The sequence below is a fragment of the Pleurodeles waltl genome, chromosome 6 (genome assembly GCF_031143425.1).
Source record: "Pleurodeles waltl isolate 20211129_DDA chromosome 6, aPleWal1.hap1.20221129, whole genome shotgun sequence".
Classification (NCBI taxonomy): Eukaryota; Metazoa; Chordata; class Amphibia; order Caudata; family Salamandridae; genus Pleurodeles; species Pleurodeles waltl.
The window spans coordinates 1,253,734,890-1,253,761,478 of record NC_090445.1 but is presented as its reverse complement, the minus strand read 5'-3'; the positions used below and the strand labels follow the sequence as shown (position 1 = coordinate 1,253,761,478).

At 46.0% G+C, this 26,589-nt stretch overlaps 1 protein-coding gene across 1 annotated transcript in view; it reads right to left on the bottom strand.

The window, feature by feature from the left end:
• The window catches only part of PSAP (prosaposin), a 278,471-nt gene that overhangs the window by 86,598 nt on the left and 165,284 nt on the right, over window positions 1-26,589 (bottom strand). The window lies entirely within an intron of this gene.

Genomic DNA, 26,589 nt, shown 5'->3' with positions numbered 1-26,589 from the left:
GGGGAATCCTCAAAGTGATAAGCACTGAATATTTCTGCCAACATGCGGGGACCCCGGAGTATATAATATAATAAACATATGTAAAACCATTATATTTATATACATCCATGCAGCCTACAGTAAAGTCTAAAAATGCCACTTGAATTAGCTTTTCCTTTATTAGATCTCTTACCAGACTAATATTTCTGTAAAAAACAGGAGAGAGAGAATGGAGTGCAAAACTACAGCTTTTATTAAAGAGAAAACTAAAGAGCAATCCACAGGCATTAGCCAATAGGCTGCCTTAAAAGTATAACAAAAAAAAAAAAAGTCTGGCACCGAGCCTTTAAGACCTCCAGGACCTCCTGTATCCCATCATGCTCCTGAGTTTACTGTTGGGTGTCATTTAGGTCTGTACTTTTTTTTTACGGTGACCTGAATAAACTAGAGGTAACTACATGGTCCTGCATGAAAGATTCGTCCAGGGAGGAGGGCAGGATGATTTTGAGGAGTATTCCTCTGGAAGAGAACTAGGATTACAGGTAAGCAACATATTCTTATCTTCCAGGGGATCCTCATCAATAGTCCTAAGCACTGACAAGAATGGCAAGCCCATCCCATACTCCTGAGGACAAATCAAAGGCAAACATCATATTTATCAGCGAAATAAGTTTAAGGAGGCCCGTGCCCTACTAGGGGGTCTGTCTTGGTATTTAAGTCTAGACAGTAATGGCTTGTGAAAGTATGCACTGATCTTCAAGTAGCTGCATTGCAGAATTCGGAGATGGGAGGACATTCTTCAGCAGGGCTGCTGTTGCAGTCTTGCCTCTTGAAGAGTGTGCTTTGGGCCCAGCAGGCATTTACTTGTTGGCCATCTAGTAAGTGACATAACGCAAGAAACTATCCATCTGGAGATGGTTTGTTTACAGGAGACTATGCCTGTCCTCATAGGGCCATGGTTTACAGAGAGGTGACTAGGCTGTCTGGTGTCTATCTAGATAATATTTCAGTATTCTTGAGGTTTAAAGTGTAAAGCTCTTTCTGCAGGAGTGAACGGGTTAGGAAAGACCTTAGGACATGAAATTGTCTGATTAATTTGGAATACAGACAGCACCTTGGGGAGGAAACTGGGATGAGTCCACATCACTAAGCTGTTAGCATGAAAACCTGTACGGCTCTGACACTGAGGGACTAGATCTCACCGACTGCGTGCCAAAGTAATTGCCACTAGAAAAGCAGTCTTCCATGTAAGATGCTGTAAGGAAGACATGTGTTGGTTCAAAAGGTAGACCCATAAGTTGTGAATGTACCACATTCAACTCCTAAGGAGGAGAGAGGGAACATAAAGGAGGGAACACCTTCTTTAAACCTTCGAGGAAATATTTCACCACAAGTATTTGAAAGAACAGCCGAGCATGTGATTTTGTATAAGCAGCAATTGCTGACAAGTGTACCTTAGTAGAAGAGAATACTAACCCCAGTTCTGCCAGATGAAGGAGGCAGAGTAACAACCTCCTCTTGTCCCAGAACTGGATAGTAATCATTATGAATACAACACCTGTTCGTATTCCTTTAAATTGAAAAGGAATTACATTTAGTAGAAGGTAGTTTTGATTCTTTTAGAATGCTCATGCCCTCTTGAGTTCTAAATGTTCATACTGCAAGATTTCAGGAGGCATGCTGTCAAACTGAGCGAGGGAAGGCTGGGGGTGAATACCTCTTCACCCCCCCCCCCCCCCCAAACTCCCCCTCCCTGAGCTTGTGGAGGAGATGGATTAGTTACTTACCTGTAAATCCTAGTTCTCTTCCAGGGGTATCCTCATCAAAGTCATAAACATTGAATATTCCCGCCCTTGTGCGGGGACCCCGGAGCATATATATAAAATACATACATATTATCATGTGTAAAACAGCAATGCAGGCTATAATCATAAATAGGCTAAAATGCTTTATTTCTATGCAAGTTGTTTTTTTTTTTTATATTATAAAATCACAATAGATCATAAATATCTACCTAAGCCCCAAAAACTGGACTTAGGGAAGTAAACAGCAGTAAATATCAGAGAAAAATAGAAAAAACCACATTGAAAAACAATGAAGCATTCTTAGCCAATAGGCTGCATGCAGGTTAACACAGGAGAACCATAAAAACTTTGGCACTGTCCCTTTAAGACCCTGAGCACCTCCAGTATCCCACCATGCCTCAGGGGTGAAGGGAAGGTGACAGTTGGTTCACAGTTAGGTCAGTACTTTTTTACGGTGACAATCTGTGTAACTGATCAGAAAGATAATCTGTCCTGCACTTCTAGGAGACTTAAGTCCGGGGAGGAGGGTGGGTTGTTTATGACTTTGATGAGGATACCCCTGGAAGAGAACTAGGATTTACAGGTAAGTAACTAATCCTTCTCTTCCAGGGGATCCTCATCAATAGTCATAAACATTGAATAGATTAGCAAGCCCATCCCTAAACTCTGCGGACTGTCCGAAAGAAGTGCAGGAAAGAATACATATTCATGCAAATAGATTTCTAAGAGAGGCCTGCCCCACCTGGGCATCCGCTCTTGCATCCGAGTCTAAACAGTAATGCTTAGTAAAGGTATGCACAGACTTCCATGTAGCAGCCTTACAAATCTCGGAAATTGGTACATTGTTAAGGAGGGCAGCAGTAGCCGCTTTTCCCCTTGTGGAATGCGCTTTTGGCCTAGCCAGTAATTGCTTATTAGCCAGTTGGTAAGTGTTAACAATACAAGACACAATCCATCTTGATATAGTTCGTTTAGACGCTGCCTCTCCTGTTCTTAAATGACCATAATTCAGAAACAAATGGTTAGAATGTCTAATCGGTTTTGTTTTGTCCAAATAGAATTTCAGCACTCTTTTTAAGTCTAAAGAATGCAATGCTTTCTCAGCCGGAGTCTCCGGATTGGGAAAGAAAGTCGGTAAAGATATAGTCTGATTGATATGGAATTCTGACACCACCTTCGGAAGGAAAGATGGGTGAGTTCGCAGAACCACACTCTTATCGTGAAAAACCGTGTACGGTTCTCTGCAAGACAGAGCCTGAATTTCGCTGACCCTCCTCGCTGAAGTAATGGCCACCAAAAAAGCCGTCTTCCACGTAAGGTGCTGTAAAGAGGCCTTGTGGATAGGTTCAAAGGGAGGGCCCATAAGTTTTGACAGGACTACATTCAGTTCCCATGGAGGAGAAGGTCTCCGAATGGGAGGAAAAACCTTTTTCAAGCCTTCTAAAAAATCCTTGACTACAGGTATCGTAAAGAAGGATTCCTGAGAAGGCGACTTACGATACGCTGTAATTGCAGATAAATGAACCTTAATAGAAGATACCTGCAGACCAGACTTCGCCAGATGAAGTAAATAGGATAGTATGACGTCCTCCTGAGCTCGTATGGGATTTATACCTTGTTGAGAGCACCAGATGTAAAATCTCTTCCACTTAAAAGCGTAAGAACGCCGCGTGGAAGGTCGTTTTGACTCTTTCAAGATGCTCATGCACTCCTGTGAGAGCCCTAGGTGCCCATACTGTAGGAATTCAGGAGCCATGCTGTCAAGCTCAGAGAGGGAAGGTTGGGATGTAGGATTCTGCCTTCCATTCTGCTCAGGAGATCCGGTCTGCACGGCAACCTCCTGTGAGGTCTTTCCGATAAGTTGAGTAGGTCCGAGTACCAGAATTGGCGGGGCCATTGTGGCGCTATCAGAATCATTCTGGTTCTGGAGTTGTAAAATTTGTTGATTACTGCCGGTATGAGGGGAATCGGTGGAAAGGCGTAGAGAAATGTCCCTGACCAGTTGATCAACAGGGCATTCCCTTGAGATCCCGGACGGCAGAACCTGGACGCGAAGTCTGGGCATTTCTTGTTTGTTTCGTCTGCAAAGAGATCCAACTGAGGTCGACCCCATTGACCGAAGATGTCCTCGACGACTTCGTCGTGTAGCACCCAGTCGTGCGCGTCTTCCAGATGTCTGCTCAGGAAATCTGCCTCTACGTTTTGCTGACCTGGCAGGTGTACCGCTGTGATAGACATTCCCCTGGCCAGGAGCCAATGCCATATCGTTTGGGATTCTCGAGACAGAGGTAGTGATCTTGTTCCCCCCTGTTTGTTCAGGTAATACATTGTGGTTGTATTGTCTGTCTGAATTAGGATAGATTTCCCCTGAACCAATGGAGAGAAAGATTTGAGAGCCAGATGGACTGCTCTGAGTTCCAGTAGATTTATGTGATAGTTCTTTTCCTTGTCGGACCACAGACCCTGAGCTTGGAAGGAACCCAGATGAGCACCCCAACCCTGAAGAGACGCATCCGTTACCAGAGTGTCGACTGGAATTGTCTGGTGAAACGGAGAACCTATCGACAGGTGAGGTCTGTGCATCCACCATTGTAGTGATTGAAAAGCCACTGCTGGTAGTCGAACTCTGTCCTCCCAGTGACCAGTCTTTTGGCTCCAATTGTTCTCTAATGCCTCCTGAAGGGGCCTCATGCGTAGCCTGGCATTCGGGACAATGAAGATGCATGAAGCCATGGAGCCCAGAAGCGATGTCACCTGACGAGCTGTAGGTGCATCGGCTGTTAATAGATGTTGACACTTCCTGTGGATTGATAAAAGTCGTTCCTCCGAAGGATACACTCTTTGGAGCTCTGTGTTTAGTATCGCTCCCAGGTAGTGGAGGTTTTGTGTTGGAATCAAGGTTGACTTGTCGTGGTTGATTTGAAGACCTAGAGACTCGAAAGTTCTTAGAACGATATCTCGATGTTTTCTCGCCTGATCCGGAGATGAGGCCTTCACTAGCCAGTCGTCCAGGTAGGGGTAGACGAATATTTTTTGTCTTCGAAGGTGTGCCGCTACCACTGCTACACATTTTGAAAAGACTCGGGGTGCAGACTTCAGGCCGAATGGAAGGACTCTGAATTGGTAGTGCTGTGACGCTATCTGGAAACGTAAAAATTTCCGATGTTTGGTTGCTATTGGGATGTGAAAATATGCATCCTGTAGGTCGATGGAGCACATCCAGTCTCCCTGATGCAGTTGCGGGACAATCTGGTGAAGGGCTAGCATCCTGAACTTTTGTTTTCTTATGTACTTGTTCAGGAGCCGTAAGTCCAGAATTGGTCTGAAGAGGCCCTGTTGACCTTTTTTCGCCACCAGAAAGTAACGGGAGTACACCCCTTTTCCTTTTTGTGCCGGAGGAACCTTTTCTACAGCTTTCTTTTGTAGGAGTGCGAGAACTTCCTTGCGTAGCAGGCTGAGATGAGAAGGAAAACACCTTGCTGGCGGCAAGTGTGGAGGAGGTTTTTTGAAAAGGAGAGAATAGCCATGTTCGACAATATTGAGCACCCATTTGTCTTTTGTGATTGAGTGCCACTCGCGAAGATGATGCGTAACACTTCCCCCCACCGGAGTGGTGCACAGTGCTGAGGGAAGCAATGCCTCATTGCTTTGATGGTGTCTTTGCTGTAGACTGTTGAGGTCTACTTGACCCTCTGTCTCTTGTGGGTCTACGTGCCTGAAACAGGGGACGTCCCTGTCGTTGTTGTGGCCTTTGAGACCAGTGAGGGGTTTGAACCCTCTGCTGGAATGGTCGTCTGTCATACGGCCTGTACCTCCGCCTGAAGTCTTTTTTACGTTCCAGGCCCACTGCCCTCATCGTGTCGACTTCCGTTTTCATTCGGGCCATCTCTTCATCCGCGTGGGTACCGAACAACGAACTCCCGCTGAATGGGAGGTTCAAAATGCGCTGCTGTGCTTCCTGTTTCAGACCCGTGAGCCGTAGCCAGGAAGACCTCCTAGCGCAGATTCCGTGCGCATACCCATGCGCAGCCAAATCCGCCCCGTCCGCCGCCGCGCTGATGACCTGGTTAGATACTAGGCCCCCTTCCTGCAAGATTTCCTGGAAGTCCTGTCTATCTTCCCTGGGCAACTTTTCTGTAAATCTGTGGAGTGAGTCCCACAGAGAGCGGTCATATCTGCCCAGAAGTGCTGAGGCGCTGGAGACCTTCATAGCAGATGCCGCCGTACCGCACATCTTTCTCCCCAGAGAGTCTAGGTGTCTGCTCTCCTTATCCGGGGGGACTGTGGAAGATGATGCCACAGAGTGTGTTTTTCTGGCTGCGGCTAAGATCACAGAGTCCGGTGGCGGATCCTTCCGCAGGAATAAAGGATCTTGTTCCGGAGCTTTGTATTTCTTTTGAATCCTAGCCGGGGCAGACTTGAGTGGCTGGAGACAGAAAAGTGTCCATAGTCGGTTGCAGCAAACCCGGTACTAGTGGCAGCAGTTTTCTCGAGACTGATCTGTGTTGTAGGGTCTCAAAGATAACTGAGGATGAGGTGGCCGGCTCCGGTACCTCAATCTTTAGCTTCTGCGCTCCCCTTAGAAGAACCTCATTAAAAGTGGTGATATCATCCACCGGGGAAATCCTAGCAGGTGGAGAATCTGTGAGTGTGGGGGAGTAGCGCCCCACAGACGATCCTGAAGAAGACCAAGAAGGTGATCTTCTGCGTGGTGTTCGTGACCTGGTTCTCCTTCGGGAACGGGACCTGCTCCGAGAGGCTGTAGCAGAGTGTGCAGGTCTTGTGGTCGGCTGACGAGAAGCAGAACGAGCCCGTCCTGCTCTAGCTGTAGGCGATGGCGTTCTCGGTAATGAGGCAGTAGGAGAATACATCCTCGAGTATTGTGAATCCGGGGATGCTGTGATGGGAGAAACATGCCCCGATGCTCTGGAATGGGATGATGCACTCCTTATAGAGACCACCGGTGAGGGAGCTTTGTCCGCTGGCTCTACTGCCTGTGACACAGCTGAAGGTTGTGTCGACGTCGATTGCATCCTCGACGTCGAAGGTTGCGATGGCTGGTCTGCTCTCGACGTCGAAGGTCTTGACGTCGGAGGTCTTGCCGTCGAGTGTCTTGACGCCGATCGCCTATCGCGGGACCTGGACCTACTCGCCGTCGTGTGTCTCGACGTTGAGTGGCGAGTGGTCGACGGCGGATGTTCATGCCGTCGAGGTGTTTTTGGTGTCGTGTCCTTCGACGCCAAGGGGTGAGACGTTCTCAACGGCGAACGGGAGCGCCGGAGATGACTCGACGCCGAACGGCGGCCTGCCGTCGACGGAGATGTACCCCTGTGTCCATGCTTCGACGTTTTGTCCCTCGACGTCGGTCTGGTCGCCGTCGACGGCGATCTATGCCGGTGAGACGGTGGTGCCGATGACGTCGATGGAGAACAAACAGGTACAATCCTACCTGTCGACGTCGATCGGGCCATTCCTTCTGCTGTAGGTCTGGGAAGTGAAGAGGATGTTGACTTTTTCCTCTCCTGAAGCCCATGTAGCCTGATCTTCTCTCTGTCTTTGAGAGTCCTCCTTGACATGTTCTTACAATACTTGCAGGTGTCAGGACAGTGACTCTGTGGCAGGCAGACAATACACAGAGAGTGTGGGTCTGACTGGGCTTTCTTCTTCCCACAAGAGGGACATTTTACAAAAAGAGATGGCATTTTTCTGTCAGAAAAAACCTTCCTAGCTCAGACAAAGATGTTACTTGTCGAGTGAAAAGTGAAAAAACGCTTTTTTAAAGAATTTTTCTGAGGAAAACTCAGAAAAACTGAGAGCTCAATGCTCCAGGATCCTCTCAGAAGAAGCCGGAAAAAAGAACTGACCTAACTGTGAACCAACTGTCACCTTCCCTTCACCCCTGAGGCATGGTGGGATACTGGAGGTGCTCAGGGTCTTAAAGGCACGGTGCCAAAGTTTTTATGGTTCTCCTGTGTTAACCTGCATGCAGCCTATTGGCTAAGAATGCTTCATTGTTTTTCAATGTGGTTTTTTCTATTTTTCTCTGATATTTACTGCTGTTTACTTCCCTAAGTCCAGTTTTTGGGGCTTAGGTAGATATGTATGATCTATTGTGATTTTATAATATAAAAAAAAAAAAAAAAAAAAAAAAAAAACTTGCATAGAAATAAAGCATTTTAGCCTATTTATGATTATAGCCTGCATTGCTGTTTTACACATGATAATATGTATGTATTTTATATATATATGCTCCGGGGTCCCCGCACAAGGGCGGGAATATTCAATGTTTATGACTATTGATGAGGATCCCCTGGAAGAGAACTGGTCTGCACGGCAGTCTCCTGTGAGGTCTTTCCGACAGATGAGATCTGTGTACCACCAATGGTGGGGGCCATTCTGGAGCCATCAGGATCATTCTGGTCCTCGCACTGTAGAACTTGATGACCGCTGGTATCAAAGGAAAGGGGTGGGTGGGGGTAGGCGAATGCATAAAGAAAAGTCCCCAACCAGCATATCAAAAGGACATTCCACTTTGTCCCTGGTCAGTAGATCCTGGATGCAAAGTCTGGGCAATTATTTGCTTCATCTGCAAACAGGTCTATATGCGGTTGTCCCCATTCCTGAAAAGTAGTTTGAGCAATGTCGTTTAGAACCCAGTCGTGAGCTTCCAAGAAGGTGCAACTTAAGGAGTCTGCTTGGATGTTCAGGGATCCCGGTAAGTAAACAGCCAAGAAATAGGTAAGAAATAGTTAAGTCTCTAGCTAGTAGCCATTTCCAGATGGCTTGTGCCTAAAGTGATAGGGGACGTAAGTGAGCCTCTCCCTGATTGTTCAAATAATGCACTGTGGTCGTGTTGTCTGTTTGAATGAGCAGAGAGCTTGTTTCTAAGGATGGACAGAGACTTTAGTGCTAGATGGACTGACCCGAGATACAGCATGTTTATGTGATAGAACTGTTCCTTGTCTGACAAGCCCTGAACTTGCAGAGACCCTATGTGAGCTCCCCAACCCTGACTGATCAGTATGTGGGGAGTTCCTGGTGGAAAGGCAATCCTATCTCCAAGTGCCGGCTCTGCATCCACCATTTGAGTGACTGCTTCGCTTCTTGTCCGATGACTACTGTCGTCCCATAGGCTGGAATACTGAGACTACTGATCTTCCAGTGCTTGCTGTATCGTTATGTGCAGTCTGGCATCGGGGACTATAAAAACTGCAAGCGGCCATTGACCACAGTAACTATGCTACTTGCCTGGCTGATGGACGAGGGGTGTGGAGGAGAAAACGATATTTCCTGCAGATTGAGGATAACCTCGGAAGGATAAACTTTAGCGCTGTTTGGATCCAGAATCGCTCCCAGGTCATGTATAATTTCAGTCGATAGTTGTGTAGACTTTTTGAAATTGATCTGTAGACCCAGCTTTTGTAGAGTTTCAACGTAGGTCTCATAATGCTGTTGCTTAAGTGCTGGGGATGTGCCTTTGATCAAAAAGTCAGCTAAGTATGGGTAGAGGAATATTATCTTCCTCAGGCATGCAGCAGCTTCCAAAAATGCATGTCGAAAAGTTCACTGAACCAATTTGAGCCCCAAGGGTAACGCTTTGTACTGGTAATGCTTGGATGTCACTCTGAAGCACAGAAACGTCTGATATTTTCTTGCAATTAGAATATGAAAGTAAGCGTCCTGAAGGTCAATGGAGCACATCCAGTCCCCTTGATGGAGTTGGGGGTAAATCTGGTAAAAGGAAAGTATTCTGAATTTTTCCTCACAAATCTACTTGTTCAAAAACCTTAGGCCTAGAATTGAAAATGTCACTTACCCAGTGTACATCTGTTCGTGGCATCGGTCGCTGTAGATTCGCATGTTTTGCAATAGCTCGACATCTGGTGTTGGGCCGGAGTGTTACAAGTTGTTTTTCTTCGAAGAAGTCTTTCGAGTCACGGGACCGAGTGACTCCTCCTTTTGTCTCCATTGCGCATGGGCGTCGACTCCATCTTTGATTGTTTTTCCCCGCAGAGGGTGAGGTAGGAGTTGAATTGTAGTAATAGTGCCCATGCAATGGAGTGACTAAGTATGTACCTATTTAAGGTTGAGATGATACATATACAAATAGTTGAAGGTAACTTCCAAACTGCTACAGGCTCCCGGGGAGGCGGGTGGGCACATGCGATTCTACAGCGACTGATGCCACGAACAGATGTACACTGGGTAAGTGAAATTTTCAGTTCGATGGCATCTGTCGCTGTAGATACGCATGTTTTGCATAGACTAGTAAGCAGTTATCTCCCCAAAAGCGGTGGCTCAGCCTGTAGGAGTGGAAGTAGTTTGAAATAATGTTCTTAATACGGCTTGACCTACTGTGGCTTGTTGTGCGGATAACACATCTACACAGTAGTGCTTGGTGAATGTGTGAGGCGTAGACCATGTGGCTGCCTTACATATTTCTTGCATTGGGATGTTTCCTAGAAAGGCCATGGTAGCACCCTTCTTTCTGGTTGAGTGTGCCCTTGGTGTAATGGGCAGCTGTCGTTTAGCTTTAAGGTAGCAGATTTGGATGCATTTAACTATCCATCTGGCTATACCTTGTTTTGATATTGGGTTTCCTGCATGAGGTTTTTGAAATGCAATAAATAGTTGTTTAGTCTTTCTGATGTTCTTTGTTCTGTCAATGTAATACATTAATGCTCTTTTGACATCTAATGTATGTAGTACCCTTTCAGCTACGGTATCTGGCTGTGGAAAGAACACTGGAAGTTCCACTGTTTGATTTAGATGGAACGGTGAAATAACCTTTGGCAAAAATTTAGGATTAGTCCTTAGGACGACCTTATTCTTGTGTAGTTGTATAAAAGGTTCTTGTATTGTAAACGCCTGAATCTCGCTTACTCTTCTTAGGGAAGTAATGGCGATGAGAAATGCAACCTTCCAGGTTAGGAACTGTATTTCGCAGGAGTGCATGGGTTCAAAAGGTGGACCCATAAGTCTAGTTAGGACAACATTTAGGTTCCATGAAGGAACAGGTGGTGTTCTTGGTGGTATAATTCTCCTAAGGCCCTCCATGAATGCTTTAATGACTGGTATCTTATATAGGGAAGTTGAATAGGTAGTATGCAGGTATGCAGATATTGCTGCAAGGTGTATTTTAATGGAAGAGAAAGCCAGGTTAGATTTTTGTAAGTGAAGCAAGTAGCCCACTACATGTTCTGGAGTTGTGTGTAAAGGTTGTATTTGATTAACATGGCAGTAGCAAACAAATCTCTTCCATTTACTTGCATAGCAGTGCCTGGTGGATGGCCTTCTGGCTTGCTTTACGACTTCCATACATTCTTGGGTAAGTTGTAAGTGCCCGAATTCTAGGATCTCAGGAGCCAGATTGCTAGATTCAGCGATGCTGGATCTGGGTGTCTGATCTTTTGGTTGTGTTGTGTCAACAGATCTGGCCTGTTGGGCAATTTGATGCAGGGTACTACTGATAGGTCTAGCAGGGTTGTGTACCAGGGTTGCCTTGCCCAAGTTGGTGCTATTAATATGAGTTTGAGTTTGTTTTGACTGAGTTTGTTTACCAGGTAAGGAAGGAGAGGGAGAGGAGGAAAAGCGTAAGCAAATATCCCTGACCAGTTCATCCATAGGGCATTGCCTTGGGACTGTTTGTGTGGGTATCTGGATGCGAAGTTTTGGCATTTTGCGTTCTCCTTCGTCGCAAACAAGTCTATTTGAGGTGTTCCCCAGAGTTTGAAATAGGTGTTTAGAATTTGGGGGTGAATTTCCCATTCGTGGACCTGTTGGTGATCTCGAGAGAGGTTGTCTGCGAGTTGATTTTGGATTCCTGGTATAAATTGTGCTATTAGGCGAATTTGGTTGTGAATTGCCCAACGCCAAATTTTTTGTGCTAGCAGGCTTAACTGCGTGGAGTGTGTCCCCCCTTGCTTGTTTAGATAATACATTGTTGTCATGTTGTCTGTCTTGACGAGAATGTATTTGTGAACTATTATTGGTTGGAAAGCTTTTAGTGCTTGAAAAACTGCTAGAAGTTCTAGGTGATTTATATGCAGTTTTGTTTGATGTACGTTCCATTGTCCTTGTATGCTGTGTTGATCGAGGTGTGCTCCCCACCCTGTCATGGAAGCATCTGTTATTACGTATTGTGGCACTGGGTCTTGGAAAGGCCGCCCTTTGTTTAAATTGATGGTGTTCCACCACAGAAGCGAGAGGTAAGTTTGGCGGTCTATTAACACCAGATCTAGAAGATGACCCTGTGCTTGAGACCACTGTGATGCTAGGCACTGTTGTAAGGGCCTCATGTGCAGTCTTGCGTTTGGGACAATGGCTATGCATGAAGACATCATGCCTAGGAGTTGTAATATCATCTTTGCTTGTATCTTTTGTGTTGGATACATGCGTTGTATGATGGTGTTGACATTTTGAATTCTTTGGGAACTTGGAGTGGCTACTCCTTTTGTTGTGTCTATTATGGCTCCTAGGTATTGTTGTACCTTGCACGGCAGAATGTTGGATTTCGTGAAGTTGACGGTGAACCCTAGTTTGAAGAGGGTTTGTATGATCTGATTTGTGTGATTTGAGCACTCTATTAACGAATGGGCCTTGATTAGCCAGTCGTCTAGATATGGGAACACATGTATTTGCTGCCTTCTGATGTGTGCAGCGACTACCGCTAGACATTTGGTAAAGACTCTTGGTGCGGTTGTTAATCCGAAAGGCAGTAGCTTGAATTGGTAATGTATTCCTTTGAATACAAACCTTAGGTATTTCCTGTGCGATGGGTGTATTGGTATATGGAAATACGCGTCCTTGAGGTCTAAAGTTGCCATGTAGTCGTGTAGTTTTAGCAATGGTAATACTTCTTGTAGTGTGACCATGTGAAAGTGGTCTGATTTGATGAATGTGTTCACTATTCTGAGGTCTAGGATTGGTCTCAGCGTTTTGTCCTTCTTTGGTATCAGAAAGTACAGTGAGTAAACTCCTGTGTTTGTGTGTTTGGCACTAATTCGGTTGCATTCTTTTGCAATAGTGCCTGCACTTCTATCTCCAGGAGATTGGAATGATGTTTTGTCAAATTTTGTGCTTTTGGTGGTATGTTTGGAGGGAATTGTAGAAATTCTATGCAATAACCATGTTGGATAATTGCTAGAACCCAAGTGTCTGTAGTGATTTCCTCCCATGCTTTGTAATAATGACTTATTCTTCCCCCCACTGGTGTTGTGTGGAGGGGGTGAGTGACATGTGAGTCACTGCTTAGTAGTAGGGGTTTTGGGGCTTTGAAATTTTCCTCTATTCCTAGGGAATTGCCCTCCTCTATATGGTCCCCGAAAACCTCCTCTGTACTGTCCCGTGTTGCCTGTGAGGTGCTGGCTTGTGTGCTCTGACCCCGAAACCCCCCTCTAAAGGGTGTTTTACGGAATGTGCTGTAATTCCCTCTGCTCTGCGGGGAGTAGAGTGCGCCCATGGCTTTAGCAGTGTCCGTGTCTTTTTTGAGTTTCTCAATCGCTGTGTCCACTTCTGGACCGAACAGTTCTTTTTCGTTAAAAGGCATATTGAGAACAGCTTGCTGAATCTCTGGTTTAAATCCAGACGTTCGGAGCCATGCATGCCTTCTGATAGTTACAGATGTATTAATTGTCCGTGCAGCTGTATCTGCAGCGTCCATGGAGGAGCGGATTTGGTTGTTGGAAATGGTCTGTCCCTCATCAACCACTTGTTTTGCCCTATTTTGTAGGTCCTTGGGCAGATGGTCAATGAGATGTTGCATCTCATCCAAATGGGCTCTGTCATAGCGTGCAAGTAGTGCCTGGGAGTTAGCGATGCGCCACTGGTTTGCAGCTTGTGCTGCGACTCTTACCAGCTGCATCGAACCTGCGGCTTTATCTGGGGGTGGTGCATCTTCAGATGTGTGGGAGTTGGCCCTTTTCCTAGCTGCTCCTACAACGACAGAGTCTGGTGGCAGCTGTGTAGTGATGAAAGCCGGGTCTGTAGGAGGCGCCTTATACTTCTTTTCCACTCTTGGTGTGATTGCCCTACTTTTGACCGGCTCCTTAAAGATTTCTTTTGCGTGCCGGAGCATACCAGGGAGCATAGGCAGGCTTTGGTAGGAGCTGTGGGTGGAGGAGAGTGTTGAATAAAAAGTCATCCTCGACCTGTTCTGAGTGGAGGCTTACATTGTGAAATTGTGCTGCTCTAGCCACCACTTGAGAATACGCAGTGCTGTCCTCTGGTGGAGATGGCTTCGTAGGGTATGCCTCCGGACTGTTATCTGACACTGGGGCGTCGTATAAGTCCCATGCGTCCTGATCTTGGTCACTCTGGCTCATGGTGGTGTGAGCTGGGGAATGTGATGGAGTTTGTGCTGGTGAGACGTTAATCACAGGTGGAGGAGAGGGTGGTGGGGTAACTTTTTTCACCACTTTTGTTTGTGGTGTTTGTTCAGTTTGGAACTCCAATCGTCTCTTTCTTCTAATAGGGGGAAGGGTGCTTATTTTTCCTGTCCCCTGCTGTATGAAAATACGCTTTTGCGTATGGTCTACATCCGTTGAGTGTAGTTCCTCCTCAAACCTATGCTTTTGCATTTGGGAGGTTAGCGAGTGCTCTTCTGTATAAGAGCCTGAAACTGGGTCGGTTGCAGTTTGTTTTGGCACCGAAACCCTGTCTGCATCTTTTTTCGGCTCCGAGGTGACTTTTTTCTTTTTCGGGGCCGAAACCTCTCGGCGTCTATCTTCTTCGGCGCCGCTGTCTCGGCGTCGAGCCGTGTCTACACCGGTATCTCGGTGTCGATGCTTGTCTCCAGCACTTTCTCGGTCCCGAGAAGGCTGCGTGCCGGTGTCTCGACCGGAGTCGGACGATCTCGGCACTGTTTGGGCCTTTTTCGGTGCTGACGGTCGGTCACCGAATTTATGGGTCGAGCCATGGCCTGGTGGCAGTGGCGTCCCCTGGGCCTTGTAAATCTTCTTCTGAGTGGTTTTCGACGTCCTACTCACGGTTTGTGTATCATCGAATCCTTCGGAGTCCGATTCTTGGATCGAAAATGTTCCCTCCTCTTCTTGTTCCTCGAACTCCCGGTGGGCTGTCGGCGCGGACGCCATCTGAAGTCTTCTGGCTCGACGGTCTCGGAGAGTTTTTCGGGACCGGAACGCACGACAGGCCTCACAGGTGTCTTCACTGTGCTCAGGTGACAGGCACAGGTTGCAGACCAAGTGTTGGTCTGTATAGGGGTATTTATTGTGGCATTTGGGACAGAAACGGAACGGGGTCCGTTCCATCGGCGTTCTTCTGCACGCGGTCGGGCCGACCAGGCCCCGACGGGGGATCGAAAAAATTACCCCGAAGGGCACCGGAGCTCTTCGATCTTAGACACGGTGTTGAATCTAACTACGCCGACCCCGAACGCAACAATACCGACGAAAATCTTCCGAAATTAGCTATCTTTCCGTTCCGAAACTCGGAGCGACAGGAACACGTCCGAACCCGATGGCGGAAAAAAACAATCAAAGATGGAGTCGACGCCCATGCGCAATGGAGACAAAAGGAGGAGTCACTCGGTCCCGTGACTCGAAAGACTTCTTCGAAGAAAAACAACTTGTAACACTCCGGCCCAACACCAGATGGCGAGCTATTGCAAAACATGCGTATCTACAGCGACAGATGCCATCGAACGGGTCTGTACTCTGGACTTGGCCCTTTTTTTCTGGACTAGAAAGTAGAGTGAATAAATTCCTGTCCCTCACTGTGTGGAAGGAAATTCTCCTATTGCTTTATGGAGCAGTGTGTCTACTTTTTGCAATAAAAGACTTGTAGAGGACATGACGCGGTTTCTGGTGGGACTGTTGGGGGAAAGGGGTAAGTAACCATTTTGAACAATTTTCAATACCGATCTGTCGCTTGTTATACTGTGGCACTCATTTAGGTGCTTGATGATACTGCCCCCTGACCGGAGCAGGAAGCCAAGAAGAGAGAAGCAATGGCTCACTGTTCTGGTTGCGCATTAGATGAAGATGTAGAGGGATGGGGAGTACTCCTTCCTCGTCTTGGACGCCATGGATGGTAATGTGATCAGGCGTGATGTTGCTGTTGTGGAACACAGTGAGGGGTTTGAACCCTCTGTTGATGAGGTCAGTCATAAGGTCTGAATTCTTTGCTCTTCAAGGCCCACTGCCTTGAGAGTATCCACAACTGCTTTCATCTTGGCCATTTCTTCGTTGACGTATGACGAAAAGGGACTATCCAGTTAAGGGAAGATTCAATATTCTTTGTTGGGTTTCAGGCCTGTAAGTCCAAGCTAAGAAAGGCATCTTGCCAATATTCCATGAGAATAGCCATGAGCAGTGAGGTCAAAGGCACTATCCTGGTTTGCAACAAGGCCTCATTCCTCTAGGATTTCCTGAAAATCTTGTTAAGCCACCTTTGGCAATTTCTCTGTACATCTGGACAAGGAGTCCCACAATGATCTACCTTACCTCCTAAGTAGTGCAGAGGCGCTAGCCACCTCCATGAAAGATGCTGTAGTATTACACACCTTCCCCACTGAATAAAACTGTCTTCTGTTCTTATCTGGCAGGACTGTAGAAGAGGACAGTAACATGTGCCTTTCTTGCAGCTGCTACTATCACAGAGCCTGGCGGATCAGACCCGAGAAACAGAGGTTCCTGGTCAGGAGCTTTATATTTCTTTAGAAGTCTGGATGGCGCAGCACGCACTGAAGCTGGTGTGAGGAAGACTTGCATGGCAGGCTCCAGAAGTCCTGGAATCAGTGGTAAGAGCAGTCTGGAAGCCGATCAGTGATGGAAAGTTTCAAAAGTTACTGATTAACATACATTGCAGTACCTGAGTCTACGTAAACTTTGCTGCTCCTCTGACAAGCACATCATTAAAAGTAACAAAGTCGTCCATCAGAGAGACCACTGCAGGAGGAGAGTCAGACAACGTTGCTGAACATTCTCACAGATGAGCAAAATGTTGTGGACCAAGAAGGTGATCTGTGTCTACGGCAAGATCTGGGGCAGTAGGAGTGACGAGACCTTGACTGAACCCGTATTTTGAGTACTAGAGCGTGTCCTGTGACACCGTAGTGTTGTAGCTGGAGACCTCTGGCTGTATGGACTCCTGGATCTTGTTTGTAACAAAGGCTGCTCATGAGGAGCAGCAGGATCAAGTGAAAAAGCATATGGGGTGTACTTTTAGGCATAGGTGTATGTCTGACTGGCAGGCAGGTTCAGGAGTAATCACATCCTGGACTCTGCTGGCAGTGAGAGATATGGTGAGTCAATGGGAGATTTTTTTTTATTGGTGAATTCTTTGTAGGTAGGATTGTCATCTCCGAGGAAAGATCTAGTGCGACGTTGACAATCTTGAGCGTGATGTCGATCTAACTCTTCGTGTTACGTTGTACAAGTCTTGACATGGTAAGCGTGTCGAAAGTGGCTGGCCCATGGTGTCTTTGACATTGGTACAGGAGTCTCTGTGGCCGGTGTCTACGTCAAGTGGCGTGATGTAAGTCTTGACAGTCTTGAGGATCCTAGAGTCGGTGCAACGTCAATCTTCTGTGAAACGTCAAGTGAGCTGACAGTGATCTTCTTGCCGGAGATCTACCTTGCCTTCACATCGACTGTCTTTGAATGCCCAGTCAGCGCACAGGGTCTCAACAGCATTTTGTCCACCGTCGGACTCCTATACATCGACAATGGTTGAAGTGGCACCCTCGACAATGATCCGGACAGCGAACAGATAGGGATTACTTTTGCTGTAGATCTCCTGTTAATGGTGATGCTGAACAGCGTTTTTCTCGTTTTCTTCCTCTGTGTTCGAGAGGAGGGCTCTTTAAAGGAGACTCTTGACCCTTCCAAGGCCACCTAAAAGGTACCACCTTTCCTCTCTCCTGGATTGCACGCAGGCTGCTCTCTTCCCGGTCTTTGAGTCCTCTTGCAGAAATTTTTACATTAGTAGCATGCTTCAGGCTGAATGAGAAACCAGCAAGCAGACAGAGTTTGGGTCAGATATTGCCATCTTTCTTCCACAGGATGGGCATTTGTTAAAATATGGCATTCTGAGACTGAAAAGTTTTTTTACCAGTCGGAAAAAGGTTTTAAACTACCATAGGCACTTAAAAACGTCAAATGAAGGTAAAATCCTGTTTTATTAGAACTTTTTTCCTAAATTAGTCAAAAGGTGCTCTGGGATCCTCACTGAAGGAGTCAGAAAAAAGAACTGACCTAATTGACCTGTCACCCAACAGTCACTTTTGAGGCACGATGGGCTACAGGAGGTCTTAAAGGCACGGCGCTGATTTTTTTTCCTCTGTTGTACTTTTAATGCAGCCTATTGGCTAATGCATGTGAACTGCGCTTCAGTTTTTGCTTTAATCAAAGCTGTGGTTTTGCACTCTATATTCTCTCCTGTTTTTTTGCAGAAATGTTAGAGTCAGGTAAGAAGTTTAAAGGAAAAGCTAATATAAGTGGCATTTTTAGCCTTATGCTTTTACATATTTATATAATTAGTTTTTGTTATATGCTCTGCTTCAGTGCTTATGACATTTGATAAGTATCCCCTGAAAGAGAAATATTGTTTACAATACATCAGCACTAGATATCAGATGAATCTGTGTATTAAGAATCCATCATGGATTAGGCAAGCCCGTCTGTGCCTGATCACATCCAGCACCAGCCATGCTGCTGGTTTTGCTGGACAGAACCTGAGGTGTTCCCTAGGGAAGGGCTGATCTTACTAAAAAGTAAGATCTGCAATCCTCAATCCATACTTAATTTGTATCATGGTGATGGTAACAAGCACACATGCTCAGCCTGCAAGTTTGACCTTGTAGGCACCAGTGTTTTGAACAATGCTCCTCCACCTGCATGTTGGGAGTCCAGATCAGAATGGGGATGGTGCCACCAGAAGAGTTGGCATCAGGACTGGCACCAGACCAGATCCAGCCATAGACGCAAGTGGCCAGACTGGCACCGGAGCAACCAGCGTGGATCCAGTAGGGTCCTCTACCAAACCTGTAGGGCCCAAACGAACGGGCAGCTAAAATATGAGGCACATAGCATCAAAACTCCTAAAGTTGAATAGGGACGCCTCCGGCTCCTGGAAACTAGGGAATACACAGTGAAGGCTCAGGCGCTCGCTCATCCACTGAGCCAGACCTCGAATGCCAACGCTCCCTCATCTCATTGGTCAAAGTGAAGTTAAAGACCTCTTCAACTTCTTGCTCTGCTTGCGACGGGACTTACCTGAATGACAGGATGCCTTGAAGATTACTAAGATCTTATACACTGACTATTTCCATGACTTTCCCCTCAACCAGGGTCAAGCTCATGCTGGCATCACAAGGTGTGCTGCTAGAAGCTTGAGAGATCGTTCCCTCAAGGCCTTCGGGTTCACAGCTAGTCAATCAGGGCAGACCTTTGGATCGTGGTAAAGAGGCACCAAAGGTATACAAGGTGCAGGTCAATCAGAAATCAAAGAGTTGATCAACGCCACAGGGCTTTAAGCCGGCCTTCCGAGAAGACAACCCTGCCACACCAGGAGAATATTCTCACAAAAAGACTGACAAATGTTGAAAAAAAGGTTAGTCAAAAAGTGATTAAGGGGTCGGTCTCTCAGGATCTGCACCAACTAGCATGGAAATAAAAGAATAGACTTCAGCACCCGAAGATGGCCCCTATATAAAAGCACCACACAAGTCACTTCCATCACAGACGATGCCACACAAAGCCAAATGATGCCACATACCGGAGTGCAGGGCTACTGCTCACAAAAAACTTCCAGATCCAGTCTGACGCCTGGAAATAATTATAAGGTAAGGGATCTACAGCTAGAAGTCTATCAGACAGCCCAGTCAGAAAAGCTTAATGTTAATGCCAATATTGTGACAAACAGTTAAATTAAAAATGATTCTTCTAGGGTGGTTTCTTTCAAAATGTCATCGACTGCGGATCTCTCCTAAAACAGGCCTTTAACGTGATCTCCTTCTTGAAGGCAAATAAGAATATGTTCCTCACTGAAAACTGGGTGAAAGAAACATCTGACCCGGATATTGCGTTAGCAATTCCCCCAGATTTTTGTTTTTTTCCAATTGAACACCTAAACTGAAAGAGGTGAAACTGCGGTGATCCATCGATCCAATTATATCAGCCCTATGTTGAAAATTATAGGAATGAGTAATAACGAGGAGTTGGTCTTCACAATTAAATTTGTGTCATTTTTCTCTTTACCACGTGTGCTAATTTACAGACTTCCAGATTGCCACAATGGCTCCTTACAACAGCTCACTTATGCAACGGTTTAGTTTTCTATTCACCACACCAACTCCACTGTCCAGGGAGATTTTAACATGCACATTGATGATCCTAATTGTACGGCAGCCAATCAGTTTAAGTAAGCACTAGAATGACTAACAATCCACATTTCGTTTGGACTTTAGCACTTAATCTGCACTACTAGAAGTTATGGAATTCATTACACAAGTTTAATACACTATGTTCAAGCCCACAAGCCGGTAGTATGTGGCCTATAATGAAAATTTGCCTGCAAAGCAAAAGAATGCTACACCTGAGTCAAGGTTTATTGACTTAAGTAACAATCCCAGGATTACAGCAACACAGCAGGGATTGAACTAAGAAGGAGAGGGTGTTTGGGGTGCACTCTGAGCTTCGACTTGCTGCTTTCCTAAAGAAGTAGACCACCAACACGATACTTGTAGCATGGCTGACTTAGGCTGAACCATATTTCTGGATCCTTAAAGAGAATAAAGGAGAACTAAGCATTTTAGTTTTTCCTCTGTCAAGAATGCTGGGGATGGCTACTACAGTGGAGATTGGCAAACTATTGGCTTGGCAACCGAGATTACAAAGTTGAGTGTCGTGTAAATGTTGCAGTAGGAAAAACAAAAACAAAAAAAAAAAAAAAAAAAAGTTACTTGTAATTATGGTTTTGACCCTTTTAACTCAAATTCACATACTGTGCACAATTTCCCTTTTTAGGGGTGGGACCAAAGGCATTTGTAGTAAAAGAAATAAATAAATAAACTTAGTGAGTGGGTGTCAACATCAGTCGAGCGCTGGTATGAATTCAACTGTAAGTCTATTGTGTCCAAGTGTACGCCATTATCTTAGATTTTTATTCTTTTTCTTCCTCTTATGAAAATTCAGTGGAGAGTGTAGGAAAGTACCCTCTTTCTAGCATGGTTACCCCCACTTTTTGGCTGTTGTCAGTGTGTGACTGTTCACCAAAATCCTGCTAGCCAGGACCACAGTGACTATGCTCTCTCCCTTTAAATTTGGTTGCTTGGACCACACACCCCAACATTTGGAACACTTGTGCCCCCTTACATGTCCCTAGTATAAGGCACCCAGTGCATTGGGAAATCAAAGGTCCCCCGTGGGCTGCAGCATGTATTATGCCACCCACGGGAGCCCAAGCAAAGTATCTGCAGGCCTGCCACTGCAGCCTCCTTAAAAGGGTGCATGCACCCTTTTCACTATAGGTCACTGCACCAGGTCACTAAAAGTCACCCCTACGGTAGGTCCTCCAAGCCCAGAGGGCAGGGCGCAAGTATGTGTGCGTGAGGGAACCCTTGCATGAGCATAGGTGCACCCACGAACTCCAGCTCCATTTTCATGGCCTTGAGCGCGGTGACGCCATTTAATAAGTGTACTGGACATAGGTCACTACTTATGTCCAGCTACATGATGGTAACTCCGAACCTAGGCATGTTTGATAACATGTCTGAATTATACCCAAATACTGTTGCCAGTATTTATGATTTCATGCACTCTGGGGGCTCCTTAGAGGACCACCAGCATTGCTCCTGCCAGCCTTCTGGGGTTTTCCAGGCAGCCCAAGCTACTACCACCCCTCAGCCAGGTTTCTGCCCTCTTTCTGCTTGATCAGCTCAAGCCCAGGAAGGCAGAACAAAGGATTTGCTTTGGGAGAGGGGGTAACGCCCTCTCCCTTCGGAAATAGGTGTTGCATGGCTTGAGGGGTAGCCTCCCCAAGCCGCTGGTATGCTTTAAAGGGCACATGTAGTGCCCTCCTTGCATAAACCAGTCTGCAACAGTTGAAGGACCTCCAGTCCCTGCTCGGTCGTGAAACTGGACAATACAAAGAGGACTGACCACTCCCCTGTCCATCACCTCCTCAGGGGAGGTGCCTAGAGCTCCTCCAGAGGGTCCCTTGATTCTGTCATCTTTAATCCAAGATTGGCAGATGCCTCTGGGAGCAGGCAGTGACTTCTGAACCCCCTACCGATAGGTTGTCACCTGTCAGGGCTATTTATGGTCACCCTCTTGAGTGGGCCCTCAGATTCAGCTTGCAAGATTCCAGCAGGACTCCTCTGCAACCGCTACTTCGACTTTTAGCCACTGGAACTGTGAATGGACCCTCCAGGAACAAAAAATCTGCATTGACCACAAAGACTCTGCTTGCAACATTGTTGCAACGGCTCCTTCCAGCTGCTGCAACATTTCCCCAGCTGTGCATCCTCTGAGGGTGGAAAGTCTTCAGTCTGCACAAGAGGGACAAAGGAATCTCCTTTGGAGTGAAGGAGTCACTCCCCTGCATCTGCAGGCACCAACTGCAATGATGAGTGGCTGCGTGGATCTCCTCTCATCGAGCTGCGTGGATCCTGCATCACGGGTGGTAGTCTGGAGTGGTCTCCTTGGTACTCTCTGCCAGCTGTCCAACTTTGGTGGAGGTAAGCCCTGGACTTCTCACGCAGGACAGTCACCCCATGCACTGTGTCTCTTGCAGCTACCAAGGCTTGTTGGCATCTCCAGGGGATCTTCAGGCCCAGTGTGACCCCAGCCCTCCTCCCTGCGACGCACAGCCCTCTAAGTGCTTCTCCTGCGGTATGGGACCTTTCACCAGTTGTGCTGGTTAGTCTCCTGTGGGGGCTGCTTTTTCTTCTGTGGACTCTCCCTCCTCTCCCTCTCCCTCTCCTCCCCCCCCCCCTCCCTTCAAGTGGAAGTCTTCATGCCTTGGATATGTAGTGGTGCTTTAAATACGTGTAAATTCTGGAACTTCTCTACCTTTGGAGCCATGCCCTCAAACAGAGAACCCCTGGGTTTGGGTGACCACTTTACCTTGTTGTATGGTTAGGGTGATGTTGTGGAGGGGAATTTTGACACGCTGGTATCTTGATAGTTAACAGGTCTGAGAACCAAGGCTTGCAAAGCGGTTTGCGGGATATCAGGACCGTAGTCCAGTTGGATGCTCTGAATTTCTCCTCAATTATTGGAATCAATGGTATAGGGGAAGGAAAGGCAAATTTAAAGATCCCATACCATGATGTAAACAGGGCATTCCCTAGGGACTGAACAAAGTCTTTGAGCACATGGATCTAGTCTCTAGTGTTGTCTGGCCCCATGAGAAAAATCCAAGGCTGGAGTCATTGTCCCAGTGAATTCCCAGGCCTTCCGGAATCCCATTTCCTTTGACGGAACACCCCTTTATTTGAGTTCAGACAGCCTTGCCAGGTGTGTCCAATGTGCTTGAATTTTATCTCTATGTACTAGAGTCTTAGTTTAAATAGTGAGCATGGAAAACAGTTCTGAGTTATGGTTTCTTGGGAGACAAAACATTCATACAGGATGCGCGCCAGGTAGGGCAAACGTCCAAGGCCAGCTGAGCAAAATTTGTGTGAGCTCATAATTTAAAATGCCTTAAAGGGACCCACACTGACTAGATATCATGCTCAGACTACATTGAACATCTGGCTACTTCCCCATGTTCTTTAGACACTTAATGCTTTTATTAGGAGAAGTAGACATTACAGAGAATAACCGTGAGAAGTTTCAAATAGAGAACATGCAAAATTACCTTTCGATCCTCGGATGATAAATTATAGGTTACTCAAACATACTGCTATTGTTAGAACAGAATTTGTGGCTTCTCTGCAATTTGCAAAAGGCACTGAAGAGGCTTACTGTTATGATCTCCTAATCAAGTATTATCAGAACCCTTGAACGCCCCTGCACCCCCTCCTTAGTGTTCCTGGTGAAATGTGACCACAAGCTTCCACTGTCAATTTTTCCCCTGTCACTGCTTCAAAAACAACTACGAACCCTTTGCGTCAGGTGGATTAGTGAGGGCAATCTACAATGGAAGTCACATACAGGAGGCAGTGCAGGATTATGGCCTGTGTTGTAAAAAGTCAGATTGACTCCACCTATGATGGTTGTCAAAATGGAAAAGGAAAAAAAAAAAAAAAAAAAAAAAAAAAAAACAAAAAAAAAAAAACACCCCTACCATTTTAAAATGCACTTCAAATTCATTGCTAGTTCAATCGTCCTTAATCTGTGGTTTGTGGACCCCTGGAGTCCGGGATGCCTACTCTGGGGGTCCGCAACTGTTTATTAGTCTGCTAAAATTAGAATAAAGATATCCTTGTTGGAAAAGGATTTTTTTTTGTAAAAATAATTTTAAAAAATGAAAAAAAAGTACAATTTTAAAACAAGCATTTGCAATGCAACTGGTCTCGCGTTTGTCATGTTAGAGCTGATAGCATTGTAAAATCCTAACCCGACTTTTCACCTATCAGCAAAAGTGCATTTATGTACGTAACATGAAAAAGTGCAATTAACTGTGTAAAGCGCTCGACTTCTGCCAAGCTAAATCGCGCTAGGAAAATAGAGAAAAAGTAGTCCACGAGCCGGACAGAAAACAGCGAGCGTTGCATGTTTTCTGTACTTGGTCGATGCGCTCGAGGAGGACTAGCCACCGGAAAAGGCATGAGGTATGCATGCCTTAGATTAATGAAAGCAAGCAGATTTTAATAGGCAAGCCCACGAACAAATGAATAACACTGACGTGACATCGACAGGGCTCAAAGCCCTTTTCTAATACCTAAAGCATCTTGCTAGCAATACGCATGCGCAAGCGCATGCGACGCAGGCTCGACCTTAACTATTGGCAAGTGTATAAAAATTACAGGCTAAACTTTAAGTGGATATCCTTTTCTTCACTTGTGCTGCCCCCACAAATCAAGCTAACAGAACCTAGTATATAGGATTGGTAGCAATATTCAGATGAAGCTCTGGCACACGGCAAAGAGCATTCATAAAGAGCAAAAAGGCTAAGCGAATGGTAGAGTCTACTGTATCACTTCTTTCATAAATGAAGTCCAACATTAAAAAGCTCCAACCTTCCCATTAAAATTAAACTTCTGATTTTTGTAAGTAATTCTGCATTTAAAACAATATTTTGTAATTTGTGTAATGGCTTGCAGACACATATTTGTGTATCGTTTTAAGGTTCAACTCAGACTGCTGAGGAAGGAATCCCTGGCTTCTAATTGCGATTCAGTAGCAGTCCACTGAAGTCCAAAGGTTAAGAAAAGCTGCACCAGATGCAACAACACTGCATAACTTGTGAATTTAGAAAAAGAGTCACATTGCCAAAGTCTAATCTATTTGATCCTTCCTCCGGGCCCTGCCACAAACAGTATTACACACAAAGATAGACAAGATAACTTGAGGGAGAACCAAAAAGAAAGCTCTACAAGAGCTGAAACCTTCTGCAACTACTCATGCTCAAAGTTTTGAATGATCGGGCAATAGCCACCCTCCCCCAGGTTCCATGCTCACCTCTAGTGAACCTTCTGGAGAGGAAGTTAGGCTCTCTTAACAAACAGCACAGATTAATAAGTTACTTACCTTCGATAACGTTCTTTCTGGTGGAGACTACCTAGCTACAGATTGGTCTTACTCACATTTTTAATATTTCCCAGCTGTCACGCTGGATAGGTTCTGCAGTACCTATGTGTGCCACTAGGAGGCACCATGTGGCTCTTCATTACTGGAGTGCAGCATCAGTGATGCGCAGAGCCAATATAAACACAACTCCTACACACCAATGTCAATTACGTCCGAGACAACCCAAACAATCAGATGCAGAGGCCTCAAAGGCCAAGTGGGGTGACCAGTATCCAATAAGATACTAAGTTTAGGAATCTGTACAGAGGCCAATCACAGAATGGGGAGAATAGGTGAGATTTCTGCAGCTAGGTAAGTCTACCAGAAAGACTTAAGTTAACTTCTGATTAGAGACTTCTAGCAGAAGACTCCTCACCTTCAGAGTAGATACCAAGGCAGTAACTATTTGGAGAAGGGTTGGAGGATGGACTCAAAGCAGAAAGTCCTGCAGGACTGAGTGGCAGACTGCCCCTCTGTATGAGCCAAACTGTCCAGACAGTAGTACTTCATGAAAGTAAACAGGGACTCCCATGTAGCTGCCAGGCAGATGTCTAGGACAAGGACTCCACATGTTAACAGCTTTGGCCCTAGTAGAATGATCATCCAGTCCTTGCAGAGGCTGCTTTGTAGCCAATGTGCAGCAGATCTTAATGCAAAGCGCAATCCAACAGGAGATGGTTCCTGCACAGTATTGCCTTTTGCACTCCAGAGAACTCCAGAAAGTACTAAAAGCCACTGGGTAGATGATCAGCCCTATCTATGTAAAAGCTCAGCGCTCTATGGGGAACCACACCATGAAGTATCCTTTGAGGGGTGAGGAGGAGCACAGAATGCCAGCAAGGTGATGTTTTGACTGACGTGGAACAGCTCACAACTTTAGGCAGTAAAGATGTCAGTGTCTGCAAAAACATCATGTCTAGGGATAACGGTGGTGTGCAGCAGATTAAAACTGCCTGAAGTTCACTCATGCCACACAGGTGTTACTGTGATGAGTAAAACGGTCTTGGGGGTGAGGAGCTGCAAAGAATACTTGTCATGTTGCTCAAATAGAGTGCACATCAGAAATGTGCGCACCAAGTGAAGGGCCGCCCATGTGCCATGACAAAGGG